Source organism: Sminthopsis crassicaudata, chromosome 6, assembly GCF_048593235.1.
Source record: "Sminthopsis crassicaudata isolate SCR6 chromosome 6, ASM4859323v1, whole genome shotgun sequence".
Lineage (NCBI taxonomy): Eukaryota > Metazoa > Chordata > Mammalia > Dasyuromorphia > Dasyuridae > Sminthopsis > Sminthopsis crassicaudata.
Window position 1 is genome coordinate 1,019,442 of NC_133622.1, and position 12,227 is coordinate 1,031,668.

General features: G+C 37.3%; 1 protein-coding gene across 3 annotated transcripts in view; it reads left to right on the forward strand.

The window, feature by feature from the left end:
* JAKMIP1 (janus kinase and microtubule interacting protein 1) overlaps positions 1–12,227 on the forward strand; it is a 224,442-nt gene that overhangs the window by 30,146 nt on the left and 182,069 nt on the right. Inside the window, exon 2 of one of the 3 annotated variants that reach the window (XM_074275076.1) lies at positions 11,542–11,638. The exons of the other annotated variants lie outside the window; for them this stretch is intronic. The gene's annotated coding sequence lies outside the window, so the exon portion shown is untranslated. The remainder of the gene's footprint in view (positions 1–11,541; positions 11,639–12,227) is intronic. 3 annotated transcript variants of the gene reach the window in all.

The following is a 12,227-nucleotide window of genomic DNA, read 5'->3' on the forward strand; positions in this document are numbered from 1 at the left end:
CCTGGGCAAGTCACATCATATATAAGTCTTATTGCATATACTCAGCCAGGAAATGGAGATAATCATCTTTGTCCTATCTAGATCACATAGTAGTGAAGGGAAATTAAAAATTAATATAAATAAATTAATATAAGTCTCAGACCATATAAAAGTTGATACATTTTCAAGCTATAAGCTTGCCTGATGGATAGATTATATTTAACAGTTTAGTAGAAGTTGTAATAAAGATTAAATAGTAGGAAGAAGGATCTCGGTGTTATTTCCATTCTACCACATTCTTGTTCTGTATTCAATGTTTGAAAAGATATTTGAAAAGGTCACCTTTTGTATTCCCCTCTCTTCTCCTGTTCTCCACAAAATCCTTAAACTGGTCTGCTTGTTGCTTATTGACCGAGGAATTCTGCCTTGAAACTTTTTTGTCTTTCCCTTGGCGGTGCCATAGAGCTAGGATGGACTCTTTCAACTCTGCTACATAAAACTCGAATTTGAAAGCTCAGTTTGCTTGTCATCTCCATCAAGAAGTCCTGCCAGATCCCTCTAATTGTACTCTCTCTCTGTGCCAGTATTGCAACCTTCAGCCCCTTGAAGGGTTGGACTGCTTTCAGTTTTGCTTTTGTATTCTCTACTGCTGAATATTTGTTCAGTTGAACTGAGTTGGCTTCTTCCCCTAATGTATCTCAATGTGGACATGGAACTTCCATGTCTACTTTCTCTTATCCCAGTCCCAATTATGTATTTCTTCTTGCCTCTAACTTTTTAATACACACTTGAAATTGATTTTCATGAAGTTTTCCTTCCAGCTCTGGACCTGCCTAGTTCTAACATTCAATATTCTAAAGCTCTATTCACCTCTAATGTTTTATTTATCCTTTTTTCCCTCAACACTAGGAAAAGTAGCAAGCTGTTTTAATTATGATCATAAAAGAAAACCAACGGAATGGTCCATTTACTCATATGTTTTCTTGGTCCCTTAGCTGTTAACAACTTTTGGCCAAAATGGGTTCTGGGCAGGAATTGTCGTTGTGTTATAGGGCAGAATTTATTTGCATGGCAGAAGCAGTGTGGGAAAACTTGCTGAATGCTTTGGTACAACCCTTGGCTGAAATCAGGCTGTCATTTATATACACAGCACATTCTGTCCTTTTCCCATTTCAAGAACTTCTTAATAGCCAAAATGTTACTAAAAGAACCACTTTTGGAATGCTTACAAGGAGCTCAAGGAATAGAAAGCAAAGGAAAAATTAAATATTGATTTAAAATATTAATTTAGTAAGTAATAATACTCTAATAACAGCTCGGCAAGCAATGTGAATATTAACCAGAAGCTAAATTGAAATGAAACCAAAACTAATACTATTTAAATATATTAAACTACAAGCAACAAGAAAATAAGTAGCCTTTTTTCAGTTTGACTTCAGCTTTTGTAAGGCAAAATGATAACAAGAAAAGCAGCTATCAGAAATTTATTATTAAAAAAAACGACTGCTTGTGTCCATTTATGGTCTGAATATATATTGACCAAGTCTCCTAAACTTTACATAGAATCAGAATTTTTAGAGCAGAAAGGAACTTATAATTAGTCCACTCACAATCAAATGAATATTCAGTTCATTTGAATATACCCAAAATGTTTTCATTGAGCTCCTTCCAAGGACAGGAAACCCCAGCCCTTCTTGAGGCAGCCTATTCTACCTTTGGATTAATGTAATGTGGAGAATTTCCCTAAATGTCATGCTTACGTCAGAATTTTGGCAACTTTTACCTTGTTACTGGTTCTCTGGGACAAATGGAAATAGTCCAATTCCTCTTTGACACAGCTGCCTTTTAAATACTTAGAGGTGGCTACCATGACTATCTTTGGCTTCTCTTCTCCAGGTCAAACATTCCTACTTCAATGAATCCTTATAGGATATAGAGTCAAGACCATTCACAACCTGGTGGCACTTCTCTGGACACTTAACAATTTATAAATCTTCTTTCTAAAGTCTGGTTCTCAGAACTAAACACAAAATTTCAACAGGTAATCACCTCCATATTAAAGGAAGTCATGAATTTCTTGATGCAACTCAAGAAAATAATAGAGAAAAAATAGATGGCTCAATGGCTAGAACTCTGGGACTGGAGTCAAGTTCAAATCCAACCTTAGATACTTATTACCTTTATGACCCATCAAAAGTCACTTAACCTCCTTCGGCTTCAATTTTCTCATCTATAAAATGGGGATTATCTAGGTAACTGAGATTCAAAGAAAATAATATTTGAAAAAAGCTTTGTAAATCTTAAAATGCTGTATAAGCTATAATTTTTGAGGGAGAGTCGAGAGGGCTAGGCTGCTGAGGAACATTCAGTTTTCAAGTAAACAAAAACCTAAGATTTTTTTCAAGTGAATTGCTATTTAACCATGTCTCCTTATTTTGTACTTCTTGACAAAGCTGTAAGATTTTATCCATCTTTATCTAATTTCCTTTTATTAGATTCAACCTGATGCTATAGAACCCACGGGTTGGAAATTATGACCCGTGAGCCAAAAATGGCCCATTCTCTTTATAGATATGAATTAAGAATGAGTCAGAAAGCTTCACTGGGCCAGATTGTGACCTTGGACTGTACTTGCTAAACTGACAAGATCTTTTCAGATCCTGATTGTCATCAAGTACATTGGTAATACCATCTAGATTTGGGTAAATCACAAATTTGATAAGCAGTTCCTTAATAACAGCAATAGCAGCAGCAACAATAACAATAATAATGTTAATGAATTTAATGGTGTTTTAAAAGTTTATTTTATTTTATATGATTCTCATTTAATTAATTTTTGGTTTTTCAAGTTCCAGTGAATAATAATATTAATAATGATAGCTAATATTTGCATAGTGCAAAATACTGCAAATATGATATCATTTGATTCTCACAACATTCCTCAAAGATAAACACTATTATCACCTCTGATTTTCAGATGAGAAAACTGAGACAGATAGAAGTTAAATTTGCTGAGGTTTACACAGCTTACTAAGTAGCTGAAGCCAGACTTGAACTTATGATTTCTTGAGTTGCAGTTTATTCCGCCCCTGACTCTCCCACCCAGCTGCCTTTCCTAGTTTTCATAGTCTGTGATGAGGTCCTGGGAAGCTCAAACACTCCATGTCTCCTATTCTGGCTCAATGTATTGACTGGGTTCGACATTCCAAGGTTGTTTCCAGCTCTGACGTTTTATGGTTTTGGAAACACGTCTTCTGGTTATATTGTAATACCAGACACTGAACTTCATGGAGCTTGGTCTCCTTACTGGCCCAGCCCCGCACCTCAATTTCCTGCCTTTCTACAAGCCACAGGGGAAGATAGGCCTTCCCAATCTTCCTCCTACCCCCCTGAGTCTAATCATCAGCTTGCTTCAAGTTCAAGGTTCCCACATAACTAGAGCTGTTGGCTTTCTCTTTTCCCCATGCCCTCTGGCTACTTTCCATCTGAGATCTCGACTCACTGGCAGAACCTGGGTGACAGGTACACTTATCCACCAATGAAGAGTCAAGTCTGTTCCTGCACAGCCATAGGCTCCAACCACTGCCGAGCTCCCCGACTTCTCAGTCCTGGCTCTTGTCCCCTTTCACAAGGACGTCAATGGCTTATTGAAATTTGGAGAAAAATACTGTTGTGTGAAATCCTTGTACTTTCCCCAATTAGGAAAGGCACTTGATGGTGTCTTCATGACTTCTTATTCTCAGACCTGGGGCAGTAATTGATCCATCCGGGCTTTAGGTTAGATTCTGCCCTGAGTCATCTGACCTCTGCTCTTCTTGGCAATATGAGGGTGACAACTGATCTTCAAAGTGAGCCAGCGATTCTGTGCTAGAGAGCTAATGATTGGCATCTGCAGGGCATTTATTTATATCTAGAAATGTGTGAATATGCACATACATGTGTGCTTATATACAGAACACATGTATGTATATGTACACCCATGTATATTCATATATGTAAAAATCTGTTTTTTCAAATGATCTTTCTTACTTGAATCAGACTTCTAGAAGCATAGCAAGAAATGTCCCGGTGTGATTTGTCTTCTATCTCCTTTCCTTAAACTCTGTGATCCTTTGTAAATAAAGCCATTTTTCACTCTGACTAGGGTGTATGTACCTGTTTACTGTACTAGAGCCAGGTTGCTACATGTCTCTGTCAGCGTTCTAGTTTGAGGAGTTGAGCTGTATCTTTGTTCTACTGACATTGGTTTGAGTCTCTTCCCACTATGCTTTCCATCCCCAGCATTTGGGCCTTGGAACCAGTGTTCCAAACAACTCAATACCAAGTAGCTTTGACAAGAAATATTTGCTTTAGAGGTATAGCAAAACGAAATACAAATATTTCTCTCAATACTTTGGGAAGGGGAGGGAATCTACACCACCTTGATCTCTGAAGAAAGTAGGTACAGCTTAGTTTGTACGTAATATCAGTTTCACCAAGTTTGTATCCAAATGGAGCATTGCTTTCAAAGGGGTCTTTGTCTCTGGATTGGAGTTGCAAAAGTCACTTCGTAGTTCTTGGAGCAATCGGAACCTGACTGCTGCAACACTAGGTATCCTTCCTTTTTAAAACTTCCTTCCTTCTCTAGAGGCAGCTAGGTGGTATGGCAGATGGAGTACTGGGCTTGGAATCTGGAAGATTCATCTTCCTGACTTTGAATCTGGCCTCTTACTTATGTGGCTCTGGGCAAGTCATTTCAGCCCATTTGCTTCAGTTTCCTTATCTGTCAAATAAACTGGAGAAGGAAATGATAGAACCACTAGTATCTTTGCCAAAAAAAAAAAAAAAACCCAAGAAAGAAAGAAAAGAAAAATCCAAATGGGATCATGGAGAAGTCAGAAATGTCTGAAAAAGTAACTTAGGTCATTTAACTCTTTCCATCCTTCTCCATGAGCAGAATCACCAAGATCTTCCAGGAGGCTGAGACGAGGATTGATGGTAGATACTTTGTTGAATGACTCCATTTCCAGTCAAAACACTTCCCATTTAGGACATGATTAGGTTGGTTAGGATATTTGTAGATGGGTTCTGTATATATATATGTATTAATTCAACCAGCATTTAAAGTTAGAGTTAGGTGAGAGTACATTTAGGGTTAGAATTGCAGGGTTAGGATTTAGGAATTAAATTAGGAGATTTAGGAAGGCATATATCAAGGTTTAGTAATAGCTAAAACAAGTAAGTTTAAAGAAGTAAGCTTTATATATCTGGTGAATCTCTCCATGTAAGCCACCTAATTCCATGAGAATGTTGTATAAATGAGGTGTTAATGCACTATTCACATGTTCTAAGTCTTGAAAGAGAAGAACTAGCTTTATTAGGTAAGTGATTCTAAGAATTGATCCTAACTTAAAATGACCAGGCCATGAAATTTATTAATTAGACATGGGTAAGTGTCTACTGTGTCCTATAGGATACAACCAGTGCCTCATCTCATCAAGCTGACAGTCTGGCAATATTGGATTCCATCTAGGTAAGTGAGATAGACTTTGCTAAGCTCATTAGGATGGTGGAGACAAGGCTCCAAGTTTCCTATTGGTCGGGAGATCAAACAAACTTGGTCCTGGCTCATTGTTCTGAATTCCTGAGATGGAAGGGAAGACAAAGGGAAGCTATTTAGTGTAACTTTGATTTCAGCAAATAAGTTATCTTAGGAAATGTTTAAAAAGTCAAATGTGAGAAAGTTTAATTTTCCTTTAACTGAAGAATAAAAAATTACAAAGATGGTAATGGTGGTTATGTAAGGAGTAGGTGTGGGAAGAATCGGGTTCACTCTAACTTTTGTTGCACTGGTTGCCAGCAGGTAGCCAAGACTTTGAAATGTATGCTGCTTCTCTCAACATCTCCTCTCTTTTGGAACCATTTCTTAGCTAAGGAGACAGAAAGGTTTTTTTTTTCTTGAAGACACTTGAAGAATAGTGAGTGATCTGTGCTGCCTGCAAAAGAAATCTCTGCCTTCCTCTCTTTCTTTTTATTTTTGGATCAAATTAATGAGAAGTTATGATGATGGTGGCAGCTGTCATTTTATATAGTGCTCTGAGATTTACAAAGTATTTTACACATATTATCTCACTTGATATAGAAGACTTTCCTAAGGATCATTCTGTAGAGGGGTAGATGAAAGGAATCTGGACTGTCAATGAGTTCATTGGAGAAGGAGCCTTGTGTTGATGAACAATAGGATCAGAATTTGGAACTGACAGGGATCATAGAGACCCTCTTGGTGGCAGAGCAGAATGCTAGGCTTGGAGTTGGGAAGATCCACATTCTGTTCTTTCCTCAGACACTGACTGGCAAGCAGTGTGACTCTGGGTGACTAACCTAACCTTGCTCATCTTTTTTCCCCCCCATAGGGTTGTCATAAAGATAAAATGACACAACGTATATAGACCTCCTTACGAACTTTTAAGTGAGACATACATGTTACTATTACTATTCAAAATTGCTCATTTGACACAAGGAAAGTGGGGACCAGGGTTTCAATTACTTGCCCACTTCTCTACAGCCACATGGTGAGGTGTAAGGCTAGGATGTGAAAGCAAGCCTTCTGACTCCAAATTGACATGTTTTGACATCAAAGTAAGTTAGAGGAAGAGCTGGAGCTATTCCTCTGTTCAGTAACTTTTGGTGAGCATTAAAACCTGTAATGTTCAATGTTCTTTGTGAAGCATTTGGAAAGAGAGAGATGGGGAAGTTAACTGTGCTTTGTAATAGACAGCCAAGGGAGAGTCAAAGGAGGAGCAAGAAGGGATCTACTTGATTTGTTACAAGATTAATCTAAGTTGCAGGGTCCAGAATTTGAAGGAACCTTATATATCATGGAGCTCAACTCACTCCCTCTTTTCAGATGAGAAAATAGGTCTATAGAGGTGTCCAATAATACAGAGATAGGAAATGTTTGAGGTGAGATTTGAACCTAGGTCATAGACTCATAGATCAACAACTACAGGGACCCCAGAGAGCATCTAGCTCACCCCCGTATTTTACAGACGAGGAAAGATACATAGAAAGGTGGAAATGACTTTTACAAGATTATATAGAGGGGGGCAGAACCAAGATGGCAGAGTAAAGGCAGACTCAGTCAAGATCTCCCCCTAAACCTCTCCAATAATGACTCTAAACCAATTTCAGAGCATTAGAACCTACAAAAAAGATGGAGTGAAACAATTTTTTTTAGCTGAAGTCAAATGAAAAGGTCATTATGAAAGTTCTGTCACACCAGGATCAGTCTAGAGTGCAGTCCCAGCAAAGGCTCCAGAAAACCATGCATGGGCCTTAGGAACCTCTTGCAAGCACAGGCAGCAGCATCCAGAAGTCTTAGCCTACAGACAGAAAAGTTGTCAAATAACTTGTCAGAAGGAGATTACAGGAGTCTCTTTGCTAACACCGAGGCAGCACTCTGTTGCTTTGCCCCTACTCAGATCCAGGACAGAGGCCTGATTCACAGTCCCAGAGTGAGAAGAAGCATTAGCACCCTAGAACTTAATAGCCATAGTGGAGGGGGAACCCTCCTCATAGTTCTAGGGCAGAGAAGAGTGCTTGTGGTTATCATAAATTAGAGCACAGGCCAGGAGGGTAGTGAAAAAACTTCTTGGATCATACCATCTTGGAAAAATGTATAGGCATTCAGAAAATTTTTTGATAATAGCTGCACAAAATCTCTGAAATTTGGAACATTGCACCATCTATTATGGAAACAGAACCCTACTTTAACAAAGAGCTAAAATTAAATAATAGGCTGGGAAAATGAGCAAATGCATAAAAAAATTCTGACCATAGAAAGTTACTATGGTAACCAGGAAGATCAAACATACACTCAAAACACATAGGTGTCAAAGTCAAAGCTCCTATATCCAAAGACTCCAAGAAAAAAAGAGTTGGTCTTAGGCCATGGAAGAGCTTAAAACAGATTTTGAAAAGAGAGAGGGGCAGCACATATATATATATATACATATATATATATATGTATATATATATATATATGTATGTATAGAGAGAGAGAGAGAGAAAGAAAGAGAGAGAGAATGGGAGTGAAACAAAATAAAGTGCAAAAAGCTGATGAGGAAAATAATTCCTTACAAAACAAAATATGGACCAAATAGAAAAGAATGTATGAAAAGTCTCTGAGGAAAATAATTCCTTAAAATTTAGAATTGGGCAAATAAAGCTAATGATTTTATGGGAATTCAAGAAACAATAAAACAAAACCAAAAAGAAAGAAAAAAATAAGAAAAAAAACCATGAAATATCTAATTGGAAAAAAAGAACAAAGAGAAATAATTAAAAAATTATTGGACTACCTGAAAGACATGTTATAAAAAAACCTAGACATCATATTTCAAGAAATTATCAGGGAAAATTGTTGTGACATTCTAGAACCAGAGGATAAAATTGAAAAAATCCACAAATCATCTCTTGAAAGAGATCCCATGATGAAAATTTCCAGGAATATTATGGTCAAATTCTAGGGCTCTCAGGTCAATGAGAAAATATTGCAAGCTTCCAGAAAGGAAAAAAAAATTGATAATGGTGAGCCATAGTCAGAATAACACAAAATTTTAGCAGCTTGAGTATTAAAGGATTAGAGCTCTTGGAATGTGATACTCTAGAGAGAAAAGAAGCTTAAATTATAATCAAGAATCACCTCCCCAGTAAAATTGAATATAATATTTTTTTGGAAATTAATTTTCAGTGAAATAGAGGACTTTCAAGCATTTGTGATGAAAAGGCCAGAGCTGAATAGAAATTTTGACTTTCAAATACAGGACTCAGGAGAAGCATAAGGCAGTAATTAGGAAAGGGAGATAATAAGGGATTTAATAATCTGTTATCTGTTTACATTCCTACATGGGAGGGTGATTCATAATAATATTGCCATTATTAGGATGGTTAAAAGGAGTAAATATAGGCAGAAGGCTGGTTGTGAATTGAATATGAAAGCACAATTTTACAGTAGAGGTGAAGGAGGGAAGCGTGGGGGTGGGGGGAAGTGAATTTACTCTCATCAGAATTGGCTCAAAGAGAGAATGACATACATATTCAATAGGATATAGAAGTGTTTATTATCCTGCAGGAAAGTAGGAGAAGAAGAAGATCTAAGAAGGGACGATGGTGATAGGGGAGGGCATATTAAGGTAGGGGGTAGTTAGAAGTAAAATACTTTTTAAGGAGGGACTGGGAGAAAGCAGAAAAAGAATAGATTAAATGGGAGAAATACAGTTATCAGTAGTAATTGTGAAATTAATTTTGAAACAAAATTTTCTGATGTCTCATTTCTCAAATGCATAGGGAACTGTCTAATTTATAAAAAACAATAAGAACCATTCCCAAATTGATAAATAATCAAAGAATATGAACAATTTTCAGATGAAATAATCAAGTTATATATAATCTTATGAAAAAAATACTCACTATTGATTGGAGAAATGAAAATTAAAATTTCTTCAAGGTAGCTCATATCTATTAAGTTGGCTAATAGGAAACAGAAAAGGAAAATGACAAATGTTGGAGGCAGTTTTGCCAAAATGAGGTATTAATGTAGTGTTGGTGGAATTTTGAACTGATTCAACCATTCTGTAGAGCAATTTGGAATTATACTCAAAGGGTTATAAAATCATGAATACCTTTTGATCTACTTATGTTACTACTAAGCTTGTATTAAAAAAAAAGATTAAAAAGAATAAAATACCTATATAAACAAGAGCACTTATAGTAGACTTTTTCTTAGGGCAAAGAATTGAAAATTGAGGGACTGTCCATAAACTGGGGAATGGCTGAACAAATTGTGGCATGTTTTTATGATGAAATACTATTGTGCCATTAAAAAAATGGTTAGCAGGATACTCTCAGAAAAACCTGTAAAAACTTCCATAAGCTCAGGCAAAGTGAAATGTAAAGTAATATAGTGTGCAAAGGAGCAATAATGTGAGATGATTGTCTGTGAATGACTTTACTATTCTCAGCCATCCAATAATCCAAGACAACTTAAAAACTTATTTTAAAAATGCTTTCCATCAGCACAGAAAGAACTGATGGATCTGAATGCAGATTGAAGCATACTTTTCTAAATTTTATTTTTCTTAAGGTTTTTTTGTGGGGTGGAGGCAAGGGCTAGAATCTTTTTTCTTTTTTTTCTTTTTTTTTTTTTTTTTCTTTCACAACCTGACTTATAGAAATCTTTTGCATAACTTCACGTGTTTCTTCTCAATGGGAGTGGGTGGGATGGTGTAACTGCCAGGAGGGCATGTTACAAATGGCACACTCAAGAACAGCCACGTGCAATCTTAAAAGCCTTTATTATACCTACTCACATAATGCCCTGACTTTTCAGCTCCCTTGTGAACACCTGGTCTGAAGACCCATGTGTTCTCTAACAAACTCCTTACCTCTCGGCTATCCATCAGCTTGGCTTGGCAACCCCAGGTTAGGGAGCCAGGTTAAAGAGAGCGACTGCTGTCTGCAGTGGGCTTATAAAGGGCCCGTGAGGTCACACACACAGCCAACTAGCGAGAGAATCGTCACCCATTACAAAGCTATCTCAGTATGGCCAGGATCCCACCCACAGGGCAGTCCTATATCCACAGAGATTACTTCTGGGCCACTCAATCTCCTGTTGCACTGTGCCCACCCATTTAAAGGGCCCTTACAATTCCCTTCTCTTGTTTTGCGGGAACCGCATCCTTACAGGATGGGAGGAAGAGAGAGAATCTGGAATTCCATGTTTTAAAAACAAATATTAAATTTTGTTTTGCATGTAACTGAAAAAAATAAAATTTTACATTAGAAATATATATATATTTTTAAAATTACACAGATAGGAAGTAAAATAATTTGAATCTCAATATGTGGACATTGAATCTTTCTGCCATGTCATACATAATTGCAGAAAACATACTCCCCCCATTCTAGTAATGACCTTTTGAGTGTTTCCCTTTCAAAGGGACAGCTTCCTTTGTGTGGTCCTGAGGGTCTTGGACTTTGAGTCAGGAAAGCCTGGGCTCACACACCACCTCAAGACATTAATTAGCATATGAATTTGGTTAAAGCATTTAATCATTCAGGAACTCAGTTTTTTTATCTGTAAAATGAGGAAGTTGGACCTGGCCCCTAGGTTTTTTTTTTCCCCCAACTCTTAATCTAATTTTTATATCCACAATGTATGTATGCTCTACTTTTGCCTGCTCACCACTTAGCTTGGTATTTCTTCCTTATTTTAGTGCTGGGTTATAGTCAAAACTGGTCCACGGATTCTTCAGTTTTTTTAAACTTTATATAACTAAAGGTTTTTCATGAATATCCTACAGTTTTGCTTTGCTGCACAGGGAGTGTCCCTGCTTCTCTAAAGACTATGCAAGGCAAAACTAAACTCAAGCAGTTACTGTCAAGCTCGGAAGGTTTTGGACACCATTTTGACAAAGGACCAGTAAGTTTGTTGCTGAAGATCAGCTTAGCTAAGTTGAAAAGAAGCTTAGCCTATGCCCAGAGAGGACCGCCAGATAATTTTTCTTTTCCCTTTGGCCACAGTGACTCATCAAACCATTTACTAAAGTATGGAATGGTTGCGATGCACATTGATAGAAGTACATGCCCCAATGAAATTGTGGAAACTTGGAGTGTTGAGGTGAGTAAACAAGGGGGACATTTTTGGCTTTAATCATGCTGGATGGAAATGGAATGATATCACATAGTTTCTATAAATTCCTAGTTCTTAAGGGAAAATGCTGGAAAACCAAAGGACTTTTCCATTGTAGAGCTGCAGGTAGGGAAAATGAATATCTGCGGTCTAGTTCTAGAGACTACATTTTAGAAATCACATTGATGAAATAGAGGGGATCTATACCCCTTATGGTGGCCTGGTGAAAGTTATGGGTCCTTCATTAAAATCATGTTGTTGAACCCATGGATTTAGGATTGCCAAGAAAATCAATTATATTGCAATATAGTGATATATTTCACAATATATCACAATTATCAGACACATTTATGGTTCTATGGTTAAGAAAGGTATCAGAGAGTAGTGAAAGGATGCTAAAACCTGATATACTAGTCCTGGTTTGTTGTCTGCTTTCTAGCGTCTCCAAATTGGGATGTCAAAATGCACTATACTTTCTAGAGTCCCCATGGTAGGGTGCTAAAATGTACCATCCAGCCTAGCTCTCTGGAGGATCTCGGGACCAGCCCAAGTCCTTGGTCTCAGTGAAGGAGCGATG